At 46.0% G+C, this 19,978-nt stretch overlaps 1 protein-coding gene across 2 annotated transcripts in view; it reads right to left on the reverse strand.

The window, feature by feature from the left end:
* Nucleotides 1–19,978, reverse strand: part of APOD (apolipoprotein D) — a 79,923-nt gene that overhangs the window by 59,316 nt on the left and 629 nt on the right. The gene's annotated exons all lie outside the window — the stretch shown is intronic.

The raw sequence follows: 19,978 nt of genomic DNA on the forward strand, positions 1-19,978 counted from the left end.
TGTGTCTTCCATGTTAGTTTTTGAAGAATTTTCTATGTGGCCATTTTTAATATTGGTCCTTAAAATTATTGTCCTTTTCTAATTCTCTTTCTCTGTGAAAAATGGGGAGGGAATAAAAATTATTTCACAGGGGTTAACTGAGATAATATGTATGCAAGTACCAAGTAAACTAGAAATATCAAAATACTGTCATTTTCATTCTTATTACCTTGTTGAAAACCCTCCTTTTATTGATGGGGGAGCCGAGGCCCAGAGAGAGAGAAGTAATGTGGCTACTTAGTGACAAAACAGGGGTTAAGGTTCCTGTTTATCCCTCAGTGCTAATAAAACCTCACAGAACTGTTCACCAAGACATTGAGATTCTGTCAGGCCGCCAGTGTGGGCTGTAGGTGGGGTGGGAAGATGAGGCAGAAAGGCTTTGGATAGTAGTGGCCCAGATGGTGATGCTAGAAATGGTGTTTTAAGCCATCATCATAAAGAGATGTTATTAACCTAATTTTCTTTTAGCAAGACAGAAAGCTTCTCATGGTGATTGTTTGAGTCACTCTCAGGTGAAAGAATAAGCCATCTATTTTTTGCAAGTTAAGAAAAATGTTGCTCCCAGTCTGGTTTCCAGGGGCACAGCCTTTTGGGACTAGTTCCAGCAGGGGTTTTTCCAGCATTAGGGCACGACCTTCTTTTCAGCTTCTCCTCCTCCCAGCCAGTAAGTCTCAAAGTGTGGTCCCAGACCAGCAGCATCTCCATCACCCAGAAACATGTTAGATATGTAAGTTCTCAGGCCTCACCCCAGACCCACTGAATCCGAAATTGGGGGTGATTCTGTTGTACACTAAGGGCTGAGATCACTGCTCCAGGCTGTTCCTAGGGCCCTGTCTGGCTTCCTAGAGAGAAGAGAAACAAAATTGTGGCAATTCTCCCCCTTGCTGCTCTCCCTACCCCGCAGGCAGGCTGTCCTTTCTAAACTCCTAATAACAATTGGTTTTTCAGGTATGGCCCTCGCACTTGCTCAAAAATGAAGTTGCATGGCCTCTGTTTGATGGTTTGCCTAGCCAATACCAGATCTGGATAATACCCACTACCTTTATCAAGCATTTCATGTGTGCCAGATTTGAGAGCACTATGATCTGATGGCCCAATTTCGTTTTATTTTAAAGAAAAAACACTTAAGTCTTCCGCCTCTGATATCTATGGCTGATTTCCAGTTGGGATCAATTAAAAAGGATCCTATTTATTATTTTTTTAAAGGTGAATCAGGTCTCCAGGAAGTGAAAGCTACAGCCTTTTACTTTTCACTAGAATGTAGAATTCTGTAGAAACTGCTATTCCCCTTCCAAAAGAGCTTTTCGCTTTTCCATATGGGTCTCAGCAGAAATAGTCTGTCCTAACCTGAAAGAATATTGATTCACTTTTCAAGGCATAATGAACCTAACAGTTGTACCTGCTCAGCCCACCACTGCAGCAGACCAGTGTTATGGGTGTGGACTTATCAACGAGGAAAGAACCCTCAACCTTCCATGCTGAGGGCTTTTCTTGACTAGACCGTAAACTGAAAAGGAACTGAAGAAAATTATGGTTGCATAGATCTCAAATTGCCCTCTTCCATGTAGTTCTTCCTAGTGGAACTTTCTGGACTACTCAAGGCACTCTTCCTCAAGCTTTGTTTTGTAGGCAGCACGCTGCCAGGAGAGTGGAAACTTTTTCTACTTGTGTGGCAGAGGAAAGCTGGAGGCTGGGAGGCTGGGGCTGAGTCCCTGCACTAGTAGGCAGGAGGGTACACCCCAGAGCCAACTTCCGCTCCTTGACCTGAGCAGTCAGCACAACCCCTCTGAGCTCTGGGCAAGCTGCCTTGACCAACAGCAAGGGGGAAAGACTCTTAAGAACAGGTAGTGTAACTGAGCAGGATCCTCTGGGACCTTCCTGGGACAGAACCCCCCACCCCATGTCCTCCGCCTGCCTCTTGTCTGTAGAAAACTTTAGCCTCCTAGGCCTTCCCTGAGTTCCAAAGAGTAAATTTAACTGGAGAAATGAGAAAATACAAAAACAAAGGGAAACACTCAAGGAAGACAAAATAATAATAGTTTAGCCATTAAACAAAGTCAAGGACCTTTAGTTCCATCTCAAGGGCTATAGCTAATATCCTGAGCCATATCCTTTGAGCTGTTTGACAGCTACCAAAACCCCCATCAGGTGGAAGAAGTTAACTGCATGCTGACCACAAGCATGTAGACCCCAGACTGCTTCGAACCTTAAGGTTGATGATGTTGACTCTCAATTACCTCACCACCAACCAATCAGAAGAATGTCCATGAGCTGATCATGCACCTCCCAAACCCCCTTTCCTCACCCTGTCTTTAAAAACCTTTCCCTGAAAGCCATGGGGGAGTTCAGGTCTTTTAAGCACTATCTGTTTGGACTCATTGCTTGGTGACCTGCAATAAACACTGCAGTTTCCTTCACCACAACCCTATGTCAGTAGACTGGCTTTACTGTGCGTGGGCCAGCTGACCCAAGTTTGGCTTGGTAATGGGGGAGAGTAACAGATGGAGACAAGTAAACAGAATCAAGAACAGAAGTATCTTTCCTCCAGAACACTGGTTCTCAGCCTTGAGCTGACATTAGAATCAACTTGGGAAGCTATTAGCATTTCTGACAACCAGGCCATACCCTAGACCAATTAAATTAGAATCTCTGGGAGTGGGAACCAGACAACAGCATTTTTTTTAAAGCTCCCTGGGTGGTTCCAATATGCAGCCAGGTTTGAGAGACATCTTTCTAGCATTCACTTCCTCCGGTAACTGCTGTTTTCCTGCCTTCTCTCAGGGCATGGGCCCCTTCTCATTTGTCTTGCTTGTATTTCTTCATTCTTCTGGCCTTGAGGACCATGATGTAGAGTCAGGGACATCTTATGCTAAGCGAAAGTTTAATCTGAATTTCTTTTGCTTGGACCCCTTGTTTCCCTTTGAATCTTTTACCTTTTTCAAACAGAGTTGAGTCCCAGTAGAAATGATTGGTTTCAAGATTCAGGAATGAGACATAAAGACAATTTATCATTTGATTTTGGACTTCTGGTCACTTCTGGTTGAGTATGATGAACAAATGAGCCTCTCCATAATGAGACATTGCTTCATGGTAGTAGTTGAAGAAAAGGAGAGCCTCATCAACAGGATAGACTCTTAATGTTTTCCTGGACAAATATAGTGATGTTTTCAAAGGTATGTCACCAGAGACCCTCCAAACAGCCATGTTAAAGTTTGCCAATTTATGACCACACGATCTACCTCTCTCTCCCCTGCCGGGCATGATGAGGTCTTATCTCCTTTACAAGTCCTCTCCTCCCTTACTGACTACAAAAACATTCTTGGAAAAGGTCTTGGGTTGAATTTGTATGCAAAATAAAGCCTGTGATTTTGGACTCCTAAGGAACCTGGGTGTGGCGGTCACCAGTTTTTGTCTAATGAACCCTTCCCTCCTTCTTTCTTGCCATGCAGCTCTTCTAAACACTAAAACCTTTTTAAAATTCTGAAACAGGTTCCCATACTCCCTCCCCCACCTCCCGATCCTCCCCAACACACTGATTCGCCATACTTCTGTCAGGATCTGGAGCATCATGGACCATGAGAAAAGGAGAAATACACCTACAGGTTGTGAACCAAGTAAGCATATCGTACTCTCTCCCCCTGTCCTTTACTCCCCTCTGCTGCCTGGGGATGCCTTGGCTAAGTACCATCCTCAAGCTGTATTTTTTTTTTTTTTTGGTGGTACGTGGGCCTCTCACTGTTGTGGCCTCTCCCGTTGCGGAGCACAGGCTCCGGACGCGCAGGCTCAGCGGCCATGGCTCACGGGCCCAGCCGCTCCGCGGCATGTGGGATCTTCCCAGACTGGGGCACGAACCCATGTCCCCTGCATCGGCAGGTGGACTCTCAACCACTGTGCCACCAGGGAAGCCCGTCAAGCTGTTTTCAATGAAAAAATGCTGTGTCATTAGAGAGAGTGACTAAACTTTGAAACTGTTAAATGTCTATTTAGCCTTTATGTTACCCTTCCTAACGTTTTATATCTTTCCATGAAAGTTGGGTTTTCTGCTTTCATCCCTAGGCTAGATGGACTTGCTCTGGGAACTCCCCAGGGCAAGGGCCAGGAAGAAAACCTCTCCTCTTCTCAGAACAGGTGAATTCACGAAGATCCTGGCCTCAGCCCAGTTTCCCCAGAAAAAGGAGCCTGAGGCAAAGCTTGCATGGTAAATCTCTACTGGGGAAAGGTACTGAGTTCCAAGGAAGTAAGAATAAGGGGAAAAGGGAAGTGAGGAGACAATGGAAATACAAGGTAGCTCATTACCAAATGGGCCTCAGTTTCTTTTTTTTCAAAAATTTATTTATTTTTGGCTACGTTGGGTCTTTGTTGCTACGCATGGGCCTTCTCTAGTTGTGGCGAGCGGGGGCTACTCTTCGTTGCAGTGCACGGGCCTCTCTTGTTGTGGAGCACGGGCTTCAGTAGTTGTGGCTCACGGGCTTACTTGCTCTGCGACATGTGGGATCTTCCCAGACCAGGGCTCGAACCCATGTCCCCTGCATTGGCAGGCAGATTCTTAACCACTGCACCACGAAGGAAGTCCGGGGCCTCAGCTTCTTAAGCAAACACAGCTAGTTGCTTAGGAAACAGTGCTTGATCCAGGGGGCTGGGATATAAGACCGGCTAAGCAAGAGCTGACTTGGGGGCACTTTCTCAGGATGATAGGTTTAACATCCTGGCAAGGACCCCAGGGGATGAGGCAGGCTGTAGGGTGGCTCCTAGAAGCCTAGAGACAGTGATAACCAATGCTGAGTGCTGCAGTGGACACACCTGAGTCGCCCCAGCAGATGTTGGTGAGGGAATAAAAATGCTGAGGAAAGTGGGCACCTGGAATGGATATATAATATGAAGCCAGGCAATCCACAAGGGGAGTATGTTTCTCGGAGGTTTCTGTTGGAGCAGGAAGATAGAGGGAAATATAATTTTAATCTCATTTGACTAGTAATTTTTATTTTCTAAATTTTCTAGAATAAACTCATATTAAAGCGAGCAAATCATCAGGAGTTCCTCCCTTGGTGAGTTTTCCCAGAGGCACAGTGCAGCTTCCTCAAGAGCATGGCCCACCTTTAGGAGTTGAGTTCCAAAACCAAAGGAATGAAGCTCAGGAACAGTCAACTCTTTGGAGAGGAGGTATGATGTGGCGGGAGAGGGGATAGGCCCGACATCAATTCAGCAAACGTTTGTACGGCATCATCTATGTGCCTGTGGTACAGAAATTAATCCAATCTGGTCTCTGCAGTCCAGGAGCTCCCAAATCAATAATCAAGAGCTAGCCATTGGGCTTCCCTGGTGGCGCAGTGGTTGAGAGTCCGCCTGCCAATGCAGGGGACACGGATTCGTGCCCCAGTCCGGGAAGATCCCACATGCCGCGGAGTGGCTGGGCCCGTGAGCGGCTGGGCCCGTGAGCCATGGCCGCTGAGCCTGCGCGTCCAGAGCCTGTGCTCCGCAACGGGAGAGGCCACAACAGTGAGAGGCCCACGTAAAGCAAAAAAAAAAAAAAAAAGAGCTAGCCATGGAGGACTTCATGCCTGGGTAGAGATCATCTCTTTGGGCCTCTCTCAGAATTGGGGGTGTTGATGTTTACTTAGCACTGGGAAGGGTTGATTTTAAGTTGTTTTCCTAGTAACGGAAAAGCCCTCTGATCCACTGCCCACGTCAATGAGACTAGGCCAGGTCAGGGCCAGAGTTTGTTCCTAAACCTGCAGGGACTTTTGCATGAACCAGGGGCTGCTGACCCATTGCTGCCCAGCTGGCAGACTTCTAGGGAAATCTACAAAGGAAGCACCTATGTGACATATTTTCTCCAGGGTTTCTGTAGGGTTCCTGCCACCTTAGAAATGAAGAAGGAGAAAAATCTGGCAGCAAATGGCTGAACAAAATTCCACTGAACTGGAGAGAAGATTCTTGGTTGTGTTGCCCAGTGCCTACACACTGCCTGCATGTGACGGATTCTCAGTTGCTGTCACTGATTGAGGCAAGGTTGTTATTGGATGCATCTGAGAAATTTTACAGAGTACCATTTTTGTTATCGTTTTAATTATGAAAGTACTAAATGCACTGACAACAAAGTAAGAGGTCCCCATCAATCCCTGCCCTTCTAATCGGAGGTAGTTACTTGTAATAGTTTCTTGTAATTCCTTCTGGAAAAATTTTTAACAAATGTAAGCATAACACACACACAGTTGGTCACACTACATAAATATTAATTTGCTTTTCTCACTTAAAAATATATATTGAAGATCTTTCACACCACCCTAACCTATTTAATGGCTGCAGAATATATTTCAGTGCATGAGTGTACCATAATTTAGTTACCCATTTGCTGTTAGATATTTATATTGTTTGCAGCCTTTTGATTTTATAGTGTTATAGTGAAGATAATTGTGCATACGCCATTGGGCACTTCTACAAATAACTCTAGATGATTCATTACTAGAAATGGAACTGCCAGGTTGAATTTTAGAGGATACTGCCAAATTGCTCTCTCCCTCAAATTTATTTGAAACAACTATTGTATGAATCTGCCTATTTCCCTATATCTAGCACCTCCCTAGGACCAGGGCCAGAGGATCCCTGCCATGGGCCCCAAGCTGTAGAAAGCTCCATTCTGGCTCTCCTCTGGTGGTGACCTTCGCACAGGGCATGGGCTCTATTGGGTCAAGGGGGTGTGCCCACCTAAAGCCCACACACACACCCCTTCTTGACCATGCTCTGGGTATCTGAGACCCTAGAATTTCTTTCCCAAAGAGCCCTAAGCCTCTGGGGACTGCATAGGCCTCTTCCCAGACCCATCTTCCAGAATGCATATAGCTGATACACTCATCCTTAGGCCCTAAGGTGGCCAAGGGGTAACCATATATGGAGTGTAGAGGGAGCTTGGATGTGTGGGCTGGGTGTACACACACACACACAGAGCGTAAGGCATCTCACAGTGGAGGATGGAGCTGGGGTGGGAAAAGAAGGGGCAGCTATGAACTAGGGGCTGGGTGCCATCTTTGGTGCAGAAGTCTGAGGAGTGTAAGAAGTCTAAACTTGAACCTGGCCTTTTAGATTATGAATGAGATATATTAGTTAAGGTAAGAGAAAAAAATATTTGATGGTTTACTTGTAGTTTGTTTGTTGCATTTGTATTGTTGCTTTAACCCTGCAAACGTTAAGGGTGGGTCACTTCCAAGTTTTTTTTTTTTTTTTTTGTGGTACGCGGGCCTCTCACTGCTGTGGCCTCTCCCGCTGGGGAGCACAGGCTCCGGACACGCAGGCCCAGCGGCCATGGCTCACGAGCCCAGCTGCTCCGCGGCATGCGGGATCCTCCAGGACCGGGGCACGAACCCGTGTCCCCTGCATCGGCAGGCGGACTCTCAACCACTGCGCCACCAGGGAAGCCCTACTTCCAAGTTTTTAATCTCTGCCAAGCTTTTGGGGTGGGGCGGGGGGGAATGGTATATGCGATGGGCATGTCTTTAAAATTAGTAATGATGAGCACATTTACATGTTTCTCAGCCATTTTTCTGTCAACTACCATTCTATATCTTTGTTCCTTTCTTCTTTTTTCTTTTCTTCCTTTTTCTTTCTATCTTTATCTTATTTATTTGTAAATGTTCTCTTGTGTATTAAGGTAATTAGCTCTTTGTTACCTGTGTTGCACATGTGTTCTCTCTTTTTGTCATTTATCTTTTGATTTTGTTTAGGGTATTTTCTCTCTTTTTTTGCCAGTGTTTAAACATTTTCTGCTTTCATATGTATCTATCATTTTTCTTCTTTTCTCCTCTTTCTTTTTAATGGCTGTTGTTTACATGCTATTTATATGTTTTCCCAAAACCTATCTTACTCTAAGATCTTTTTTTCCACAAAATGCTTTATTTACAAAACATATATACTGAATATTATACAGCAGGCCCTATCACCATGGAAACAACTCCAAAGCAAAGGCAGGGAGGGCTAGCGAAAGTGATGCCCATAGAAAGGGCAGAGCTCTGTCTCTTGGCCAACCTTCCACTTCAGAAGGAAAACTTCCCATTAGCACCTGGGAGCGTGTGGTGGGCTTAGAGCCCACAAAGACTGAAGGCCTAGAGGGGAGTGAGGTGAAGGGGGGGACTGGTTGCTCTGCTGGGGCTTACGAAGCAGATGCTGCTGGGAACTGGTGGGAGGAGGAATGGACACCCGGTATCCGGCAGGGGGCGCTGGATGAGTGCAAGCTGGAGGGGGAAGCAGCAGCTCACAGGGTCTTGGGCGCTCCAGGCCCAGAAAGTTCTGAAAATCAGGGTAAGGGGGTCAGGTCGTGTCTTGACACCACCAGCAAGAGCATTTGCTTGAGCTGGTAGCCACTCTGCCAGCCACGTACCACCTTTCCCACACCAAAGAGGAGCTCCTACTCAACCTTGTGTAGCTTCTCAGCAGGGCTGTAGCTGCACACAGGGAGCAGGTGATGATGAAGCCGATCCACCTGCTTTTTCTTCTGGACGTATATTACCACAGCCCCTACTGCCCCAACCAGGGTGATGAGGAAGAAAGGCTCCCACACACGGCCCCCCATGGAGTCACTGTTGACCTGGGTGGGCATTGGGACTGCGGTGTTACTCATGACATCAACAGCCAGAGGACTGGGTAGTCAGCCTGGGAAATAGTGCCTCGGGAGGGCGTCCTCACTGGGCTCCCTTCCGCCACTGCAGCCCCAACAAGAATGCCCTGGGTTGGCTCCTGGACCTAAGATAAACAAAACAAAAAACTACATATGCTTTTTCCCCCAGCAAATTTGGACACATACACTGCCTCCTGAGCCAGTCAAAGATCAGCTTCAGAGAGGAGAGATGGAAGGCAGAACAGAAAAAAATATTTGAAGAATAATGGCCAAAATTTCCCCCAATTTGATAAAAGCTATAAACTCACAGATCCAATAAGTTCAATCAACTCCAAAGCATAAGAAACATGAAGAAAACTACACCAAGGAACATCATAATCAAATTGCTCAAAATCAATGATAAAGAGAAAATCTTAAAAGTGGCCAAAGAGAGAATGAATACAGGATGACAGCAAATTTCCCACCGAAAAAAATGCAAGCAAGACAGCAGGGGAGCATCTTTAAAGCACTGCATGAAAAAAAATCAAACCTGTTAACTAGAATTCCATAACCAGCACAAGTATCCTTCTAAACAGAAGTGAAATAAAGGTTTTGTTTTCAGACATACGAAAGCTGTAGGAATTCATTACCAGCAGACCTGCACTACAGGAAAGGTTAAAAGAGGTCCTTTAGGCAGAAGGAAAATGATACCAGGTGGAAATATGGATCGACACAGAGAAATGAAGAGCAGCCACATGGGTAAATATTGAAAATCTTTTTCCTTATTATCTAAATCTCTTTAAAAGACAATTGAGTGTTTAAATAAAAATAAAACAATGTAGCGTAGGTTTTACAGCGTATGTAGAGGAAAATGTAAACAACACAGCAGAAAGTTCAGGAGGGGAGAAATTAAAATAGACTACTGTATGGTTCTTATATGTGTATTATATCACTTGAAGGTAAATCATGCTAAGTTAAAGATATATACTATCAACCTTAAAGCAGCCTCTCCTTAGCCTTTCAGTTTACTTTCTACAAACTACGCACGTTAACTTAGTGATCACCTATTTTTTTTTTTTTTTTTTTTTTTTTGCGGTACGCAGGCCTCTCACTGTTGTGGCCTCTCCCGTTGCAGAGCACAGGCTCCGGACGCGCAGGCTCCGCGGCCATGGCTCACGGGCCCAGCCGCTCCGCGGCATGTGGGATCCTCCCGGACCGGGGCACGAACCCGTGCCCCCTGCATCGGCAGGCGGACTCCCAACCACTGCGCCACCAGGGAAGCCCAGTGATCACCTATTTTTACTTGGAAAAAAAAAAAAGAACTTTTGTAAACAGGTAAATGTAATGTTTGAGCTATCTTCCCACCAACTTGCACTGTCATTGGGGTCATCGATACAGTCCTGTAACAGCTAACTCACAATGTAAAGGCAGTGTTTATTTACTGACATCAGGAACTAAAAATGGGCAACTCATTTTGCTTCAGGTTTAATTCTTTTTATCTCCTTGTTTCTCTTGTTTTTTTCTGTCTGTTTTTCCCACATAGGGGATTATAGAATCTCAGCCCTCTGGGAGATGAGTGGCTTCCAGTAGGTGAAGTGTTGGCTCAGGTGTCTGAGTTCTATTTGTGGGGTTGGAGAGACCCTGGAGGCAGGAACAGCCTGAAAGTCATGGGTGAAGGTAGAAGGTCCCAGGGAACGGACCAGGTGGTGTGAACTGCTCACTGGGGCTAACGGCAGAACAGCCAGACATATCAGGCTGAAGATTTAATTGTGGTTTGGATTCTCACTAATATGCCTCCTGCTCTTGTCAAGATCACCAATGATCTCCATGTGTTACATTCAGTGGTCAACTCCCAGCCTCATGTTTTGACCTATCAGCAGCCTTTGAAGGCTGATCCCTTCTGCCTCTTGAACGCATTTCGTTCACCTGGCTTGCAGGGGATCGCTCTTTCTTGGCTCTTCTCCTACCTCCTGCCTGTTCTTTCTTCGTCTCCTCTGCCGGTTCCTTCTCTCCTCCCTGACTTTTAAATATCAGAGGGTCTCAGGGTTCAAATCTAGGGCCACTTCTTTTCTCTATCCACATTCACTCCCTTAGTGATCTAACCCAGCTTCAGGAATTTATTTTTTCCAGCCCAGATTTCTTCCAGACTGCATTCCACACTCCACCTCTCCCTTTGGGTATGTAAGCATCTCAATATTCACATGTTCAAAACTGAACTCTAATCTTCCACTTAAAATCTGCTCTCAAATGTCCCCCCTCATCTCAGTTAATGAAACTACATCCTTCCAGTTATTCAGGACAAAATCCTCAGAGTCATCTTTGACATCTTTCTCTCTCTTACCCTTACATCCCATCTGGTAGCAAATCCTGCAGACTTTATCTTCAAAACATTCAGGATCAGGCCACTCCTCACACCTCTGCCGCTACCAGCCTGGTCCGAGCCACCATCGTCTCTCCTAAATCATTCCAACTGGCTCCTAACTGGTCTCCCTGCTTCCATCCTTGACCGACTTCAGTCTATTCTCAAACGGCAGTCAGGAATTCTCTCAAAATCCAGGATAAGTCATGTTACTCCTCTTCTCAAAACCTTCCAGTGGCTCGCATCCCAACCGATAAAGCCGAAGTCCAACGTCCCCCGTAATCCTGCCCCAGCGCCCTCTGACTGCAACCCCACCCGCTTCTCTTCCTCTCATTGGCTCTGCTCCAGCTACCCCGGCCTCCTCGACCTCCCTGCGCTCCCGGAACTCACTGCGCATGCTCATGCCTCTCTTGCCCTTGCTGTTCTCTCTGTGCAGTTGCTATTCCCCCAGCAAGGCAGAGTTACTCTTGAGCTAATGGAGTGGAAGCTTCCCGCCCTTCACTTCCACAGGCCTCTCTAAGGCCTGCACCTACTTTTATACTGGTAAATTTATATTGTTTTTCTTAAAAAGGGTCTCAAAATTGTATAAACATCAGGTCCACAAACCTTGGATCTATTCCTGTTCCCCAGACATCTGCATGGATTGCTCCTTTACCTACTTCAAGTCTTCGTTCAAATATCACCTTTGGAATGAAACTATTTAAATTGTATCTCCCTCTCTTCCTGTCTGGCAACTACCCATCCTCTTTTCCTACTTTATGTTTTCCCTTAGCACTTATCCCCCTTGGCAATACTAAAATTTGTTTATCTTGTTTATTATCTGTGTCCCTCACTAGGATTTAAGCTCCATGAGAGCAGGGATTTTTATGTGCTTTGTTCCCAGGCATATCTCTGATGCCTAGAGCAAATGGTAAGCACTCAAACATTTTTTTTGTTGAATGAATAAAGCTCAGTTTTTGGAGTGAGGGAGTGGAATAAGCTAATTTGTATTTGTGGACTCAGAAAGAAAGGCAGCAGCACCCTGGGAGGAGGACAGAGGTAGAAGGAATGGAAAGACAGGTGGCTCTGCATTCATCCAGGGCCTGACACTACAAGACTAGTATTTGGTCTGGATGTGCTGGGGCCAATAGGGTGTGGATATTCTGTGAGGGGCAGATACCTAAAGGCAGGAAGAGGTTTGAGGGCCCACTTCTGCTCCATTGCCTCTTAGGCACCTCCCCATGGAAAGATGCTCCACTTCTGAGTCCCTCTGCTTTAGAGACTTCTCCCATGATAAGAAGTCCCTCTTGGGCTTCCCTGGTGGCACAGTGGTTGAGAGATGCAGGGGACGCGGGTTCGTGCCCCGGTATGAGAAGATCCCACATGCCGCGGAGCGGTTAGGCCTGTGAGCCATGGCCACTGAGCCTGCGCGTCCAGAGCCTGTGCTCCGCAACGGGAGAGGCTACAACAGTGAGAGGCCCGTGTACCGCAAAAAAAAAAAAAAAAAAAAAAAAGAGAGAGAGAGACACAGAGAGAGATTGATTTTAAGGAGTTGGCTCACGTGTAGAGACTAGGCAAGTCCAAAATCTAGGTTATGCTGGTAAGGTAGAGGCACAGGGAAGAGTTGCAATTTGAGCCAGAGGTAGTCTGCCAGCAGAATTCCTTCTCCTTCTGAGGAGGTCAGTCTTTTTTTACTAAGGCCTTCATTTGGTTGGATGAGGCCCACCCACATTATGGAGGGTAATTTGTTTTACTCAAAGTCCACTAATTTAAATGTTAATCTCATTCAAAAACAATTTCACAGAGACATCTGGGATAATGTTTGACCAAATATATGGGCACTGTGGCCTAGCCAAGTTGACACATAAAATTAACCATCACAGGGCTTCCCTGGTGGTGCAGTGGTTAAGAATCTGCCTGCCAATGCAGGGGACACGTTCGATCCCTGGTCTGGGAAGATCCCACATGCCGCGGAGCAACTAATCCCATGCGCCACAACTACTGAGCCTGCGCTCTAGAGCCTGTGAGCCACAATTACTGAGCCCGCGTTCCACAGCTACTGAAGCCCACGTGCCTAGAGCCCGTGCTCCACAACAAGAGAAGCCACTGCAATAAGAAGCCTGCGTACCGCAACGAAGAGTAGCCCCTGCTCGCCGCAACTAGAGAAAGCCCGTGAGCAGCAATGGAGACCCAACACAGCGATAAATTTTTTTTAATTAAGTAATTAATTAATTTAAAAAAATAATAAAATTAACCATCACAGTTCACTCCCTGTCAACTTGGCACCCATATACATCTCCTTAGACCATACTTATTCTCCAAATAAAGACAATAACAAGGTCGAAATTCAAACTACATGATACAACTCTCCTGTATACAACTAAAAATGCACTAACACTTTCTCCGAAAGAGGACACAGAGTCCTTCGGTGATGTTCACTCTTCTTGATGTCCCATAACTTAAATACTATGATGTGAAGTTAACAATAGTATGATATATGAGTCAAAGTATCTCATGTTACATGATAAGGGGATAAGAGAGAAAAGAAAGGAAAGATATTACACACACATATTCATAACAAAATAAGGAAGAAATACTCATGACAATTACAGTCCTTATTCTGCAACTGGTCACATGGTTGTACCTGGTATTTATAATTACTATTTGCCACTGCCCATTCCATATTCCCTTTGCCCTCAGCAGGTCATGGTTCTTTACCATGTTTGGGTGGGGTGACCCCAACTTTATTTATGAAGAGTCTAGACCATTAGTAGTACTGCCTGAATTCAGCTGTTGTAATTTTCCATTGACTTTAATTACAAGGTATGGTAATACTAAGAAACACCCTGAAGGGATCTCCTGTGTTGCATACATACTCTTCCTCACCTGATTGTGATGTTTAAGAGGTATGTTTTGGTCCTACCTTCTTGCAGCTGACCCTGTCCAAAGCAATCTTACAGTCTTTCTCAGGTCCTGATTCTGGGTTATGCTCAGGGAACTCTCTGGATAGTTCTCATTCTGTTCAGGCCAGTTCCTATGCTCATTTATGCCCACACATCCTGGCAGGGAGAGCTCACTGTGGAGTCAGCTGGAGCTGCCCTTTGGCATCATTTTTTCTTATGCATCCCTAGGCAGTGGCATCCACCCTTGATTCTCCACTTGTCAGAGGGCCAAACTCACAGACATTTTAAGCTTAAAACAAAGTTATGAAGCTGAACTTTGCCTATTCAGCGACAAACACACAAACATCAGAACTCTAAATATTGTATTTTATCATTAGTTGGCCTTGCTTATCATATGAATGTGAGAGTTTCCCTTCCCAGCTAAAGACAAGCATTGAAATAATACACATAAAGCCTGGAAGAGGTTTCCAGGGGTGTCTATTACATCTTATCAACTGAGAATTAAGAGGATTCCAGGTGTATCTGGCTTGTATCTTGCCTGGACCTGCGTGCTGATAGTGCTGAGGGAGCCTTGCTACAGCTGGCCAAGGTGAGCAAATGCTGAGCGTGAAGACTATCCGCAGAAGGAAACCCTTCCAGTCTTGGGAGGAGCCTGGTGTGAGGGGAGGGCGTTGGGGAGGAACAAATGGGTCTTTTTCTCTTTTTTTTTGGTGAGCTTTTAAAATTAATTTATTTCAGAACAAAGGTAATTATAAAGTGAAATCCTCTAGTGAGCAACATAGAAACATTGTTCTGTGTTCATTAATTTCTAGATATTCGATATTGGTCTTGTCTCACAATTTACTGTTAGAGAAATTGCTAGCAAGAGAATATCCTTGTGCCATTTGTGTTGAAAAGAAAATAAGACTAGCAAAGTGAATCTGAAGTATAACCTTCTCAACAAATAGGCCTTTGGAAAGAGGTACTGGCAACCCCAAAATGGGAAGCAGCAGCTTTGTAATTTGATTTCCCTTTTGAAATAATAGGCTCTGTCCCTGGTAGCAACAAGCAGAAAATATAAATAATACACATTCATTGGGGAAAAAAATGAAATGATATTAATCAAAATAAGCATATGGTTTTAAAAATGTTTATTATAACATATTAACTATTATTTAAAAAATAGATTTGAAGTTCAGAAAATTAAATCAGCTTTAAGGGTTGAGAATTTTATCCCATATTTTTGTCTTTCCAAGTTTATATGTTCAATTAGGACCTATAATTTCTTTCCCTAGTTGAGTGCATCAGACCTTGGCTTCTGTACTGTACTCACTGGAAGGAACTTCAATGTAACAAAGCAATTCCAGCTTCTGTTAAGATTACTCACAAAACAATGCCCAACTGGTTATAAAAAATTCTGGACTCCAAATAGCCTTAAAAACTGGGATTTTTACCCGTTTTGTCAAAGCAAGAACCTTAGAACAGTTGGTGGTGTGCTAAAAGAAAGTCTTTGGAGTGGGACAGACTTGTGTACATTCTGTCTCTGCTACTTCCTAGCTGTGTTGCTATGGACAATTATTTGACCTCTCTGGGCCTCAACTTCCTCAGATGGAAAATGGGGATAATCTTAGGTCACTTTTAGGACTGCTGCAGAGATTAAGTGAAAAAATGCACACAAAGCACTTGGCATAGTGTTTGGTATGCAGCGATCAGTCGTTAGCTGCTAAATTGTATTACTTGAAGACAGGGACCCCGCACTGGGTTATCACTGCATCCTCAACACAAAGCACAATGCCTGGGATCTAAGGGCTTGATCAAGTTAAGCTGCATGAAGGAAGGGGTTTCACGCAGTGCTGTAGCTTGGGGTGGATGGGCAGAGGTGGGGACACAGTTGTTTTTTTATTTCCTCATACTTTTCTCTCTTCAAAGGTCCCAATTACCTCAAAATAACTTTGGTTAAGTTTCCAAACTACTCCCCCCTCTGCAATACACACACAGAAAGAAAAAAACCCACAACTCTGTGGCTTAAACAAACAATCATTTTAGTTAAATACATTAGAGTCAAGAGACAGAAAGGGAGTGGGGATGTGGGTGTCCAATACACCCCTTTTTTTCCCCATAAGGTCCAAGCCCTCGTTCTACTTGCTTATTCACTGCAGGGAGAAGGTTGGGCCTCCACTTCTCATCCATGGGCAGAATTCAGTGTTATAGTCATGTTAGGACCCAGGGTTCTTCAGCACACTAGATTCTGAGCATCAGTTTGTTTAGAATAGTACATTGGGCTTTTTCGTTCCTTCACTGTTAACTATAGAAAAAGCTACTTGACACTTCTAAAATTCTGCAGATTAAGGACATGATTTCTAGCCAAAAAAAAAAAAAAAAAAATTTTTTTTTAAAGAAAATTCAGTTGCATTAAACAAATGGAAGACCTGTAATGTTTGGGATAGTAAATGGTGTTGTGACTCTCTATCCCCCAGTAGAACTCAGCACAGAGCGCTGCACTCGTGGGCTCCTGGAGGGTTCCCACGTGGCTGGCTAAGGGCAGGATTTAACTTGTACCATCTGGTGTTGGACACAACACTGAAGACAGAGAAGAGCAGGGGCATTCAGAGATGGGGCAGGGCCAGATATAGCAGGGGAGGGCTGGGGCCTAGGAAGATGAATGATTAGTCTGAGCTGGGATCCAAGATTAGTCTGAGCTAGGAGGCAATTAGGAGCTGATAGAGGGACAGGAGCAAACACTGTGGCTCTCTGGACAGGGGTCTGTTTCAAGGGGGAACCCAGACTAAGCCAATGGTTAATCCAAAAGAGGCATCTCAGCCCACCTTTCAAGGTCCTTCTCAGCAAACCTTTCCCAAGTCTGCTAACGAGGAATCCATTAGGAGGGGGATCTTTTGAGGGGACTTCATTCTGAGAGTCTTTCAGGATGCTACCTTTCTACAGATCCTGTCCTGAAGCCCCACCAGAACTCCCACCACACTTACAAGTTCCTCTTTTAGAAGACTTACAGGGCTTCTAAGGATTCATTTAGCTTATGTACATGTCTCATTTCCCTTCTTGAAGGCTGGGACTAAGGGCTCTTTCCTCCCAAACCTAGCTTAGTAATTTGCAACAGCACCCTCTTGGTATTGAAATGAGATGAAGTGTGCTAGGTGCCAAAGACCCTGGCCTGAGACCTTGTATCTGGGCAGAGGAACTGCTTTTACAGCGGGGGCAAGGGGGAGAGGGAGGGCAAAAAAGAGACGTAATCTGGGCACATGCTGTGTTGGGAGTGACCTGGGTCCCACCCTGTCTCTGCTTCCATGTTCAACCCCAGAGCTGAAAGTTTCTCGTTTCAAGGTCAGCAAACAGGACCTACCTTGGAAGGAGGGAAAACGTTTAAGGTAAGGCCGAGAATGGCTTTGTCCAATGCTAACCTAGACCCAGCCCTTTAGCTGGCCGTGTCTCCTGGGAGTCTCTGATACTTCCAGCCTGCCCCCGAGAGTTTATTAATGATGCCCTAAAGAGCAGGGCAGCAGGGCAAAAAAAGAGCAACAGCTCAAACAGAACACATGGATTCCTCATTAGCAGACTTGGGAAAGGTCTGCTGAGAATGACCCCCAAAGTTGGGCTGAGATGCCTCTTTGGGGTTTTTTGGGGTCTTCTTTGTGTGTTTTTTAAAAAATTTATTTTATTCAAGTATAGTTGATTTACAATGTTGTTAATTTCTACTGTTCAGCAAAGTGATTCAGTTGTACATATATATACATTCTTTTTCATATTCTTTTCCATTATGGTTTATCACAGAACATTGAATATAGTTCCCTGTTGAGATGACTCTTTTGGATTAACCACTGGCTTAGTCTGGGTTCCCCCCCACCCACCAAAACAAACTCTGAACAAGAACTTGTTCAGAGTGCATCCTACCTTCATGATACAGGTAGTTTATTTTGGGAATGAATCCCGAGGAACAGGAGTGGAGGATTTGGAAGAGTCAAACAGTCAAGGCAGGAATGCGAAAGGCAATCCAAGGGTGCATTATTGAGCTGATCAAGTTGGGCACACTGTGGGCAGCCAGGGGTCTATCATCTTAGGTGCTGTACAAAACGTACCTCAGAACTGCCCACTGGAAGAACGGAAGAGTGTAATAGTTCTCCACCAGCTCCTGTCTGCCTTGGTCAAACGTTGTCCTAGGACGTGTTAATTCCTTTGCACTTCCAAGTTTATGCATGTGTCAAAATGGGCTTGGGCTTCCTGTAGGGGGCCCAGGCTGCAGTGACAGAGAAGCCCCGAGAGGGCAAGATACCAGGTACAGCTGAGGCAAGGTGCTCTCAGGTTTCACCTGTATGCAGCTGGTTGCCAGAGCAAAACTGGAATAAAAAGTGGGGCTGAGAAGGTGTGAGGTCAGCCACAGGTGGAGTCAGATATAACCGTAGACAGATCAACTGTCTTGTCCTTGTCTTTCATGAATAGAACTTTATTTCCATTAATTCTCAGTCCAAAGTCAGGATCTATGGTTTTCCTAGGTGGAAATATTAACTCTTCCTTTAGTTAACTGCTTTTCTAGCAATGCATAACCCTCAAAGTGTAACCTGGTGACCCAATATAAGGATTTATGTTATGGCCATGGCATGCTGTAACAGTGACTATTCTGAAACACAGCACTGATGCAAGCTTGAGTCTGTCTGTGAAATGGGTACAGAGAACCAAGTGCATCCTACCTTCATGATTCTCCTGGTCTTCAAAGCTCTACATGCCGGGAGCCAGAGATAAGGAAGATTCAGCCTTCAAGAAGCTCATGTAACGGAGCTGACAGGTTTCTTTAAAGCCCCACCAGGCCCTTCTTTCCTTCCTGTTTTCATCTGCCTGGTCCCTTTCCAATCAGCCCTTCTCTATAATTTGACCTAAACATAGCTCTGCCACTAATTTGCCCTGATAGGTTCCTTCTCCTCAGCTGGTTTCTCAGCCTGGAAACTTGGCAGGGGAGCCTGGTCTGTGGCAGATTGGCCTCCGATGTTCCGTTGTTGAAACTCTGGGAAGCTGTGCTATTCTTAAATTATTTTTTTAAATCGTAGGAAGAAAATTTTAAATAAATTTCATCTGATCAAAAGACAAATTTAAAAACAAACCAACAAACCAACCCACCCCAATGAGCTCCAAAGACAGCAAGTAGGCGTAGGACCTGGAAAGGCGTCTCAACCTCACCGGGTTTCCTCACTTCCTGGAGCGGCACCTCCACCTCCCTACCCGCAACCCGCGGGGTGAAATCGTTCCCCGCTCGTTCCAGAACCAGGATGGCGGTGGAGGAGATCGGAGCGCGGTTTAGACCTAAAATGGGCGGCAGTGGGTTAATCCCGGGCTCGGCGCCTAACGAATAGAAGTACCCTCTGCGGGAGGAGGGCCAGGCCTGACGCCGCAAGGCGAAGGAGGCGGCGCAGAGGCTCCCCGCCCCTGCGCCGCCCGCCGTCGGGCTCCGCCCCGCGCGGCCCTACAGAGCAAAGCCCCTGTGCGCAGGCGCATCCCGGCATCTGAGGCTGGAGGCCGCAGGAGTGGGAGCCAGTAAGGCGCTTCGAGAAGGAAACGGCGGTAGCGCCCGCTGGTACAAGACGCGAGCGCGGGTACCTGCGAAGCGCCAGGTTCCGGCGAACACACCAGCTGAGCCCTCAGCAGCTGGAGCCCCCGCGCCAGTTTGGTTTGGGGTAAGAGGAGGGGTCCGTATCTCTGCAGCTCGGGCGTGATGAGCCGGCGCCCCTAAACCGGCGTGATGCTCGGTTTGGTTTGGACTTGCGCTGCCCTTTACTAGGGTCTCGGGGATGCGAGTGGAAAAGGGGGCACCAAGTCCTGTAGGCTGGGCCCTGCGGCCGCGGCCGAAGTAACGGTGTAAAGATGGACCGATCCCGCCCAGAGCCGTCTCAACCCCAGGTGATCCTCATCCTCCGCCCTCCCGGGCCTTCCGTCCGTGCTCCGGGAGCCCAGCCTGACGTTTATTATTCAGAAAATGTGATTGTCAGGGGGAGGCCTAGGTTGAACACGCGGCCCCGAGTCTCCCAGGTGAAACCCTCAACACTTATCCTTCTCTGCCGCCGCATTTTACAGAAGACGAGCCCAGCCCCGAGAAGGGAAGAAACCGGCCGAGCCAGAGGCCGAGTCAGG

Source organism: Mesoplodon bidens, assembly GCF_964165515.1.
Source record: "Mesoplodon bidens genome assembly, chromosome: 5".
Lineage (NCBI taxonomy): Eukaryota > Metazoa > Chordata > Mammalia > Artiodactyla > Ziphiidae > Mesoplodon > Mesoplodon bidens.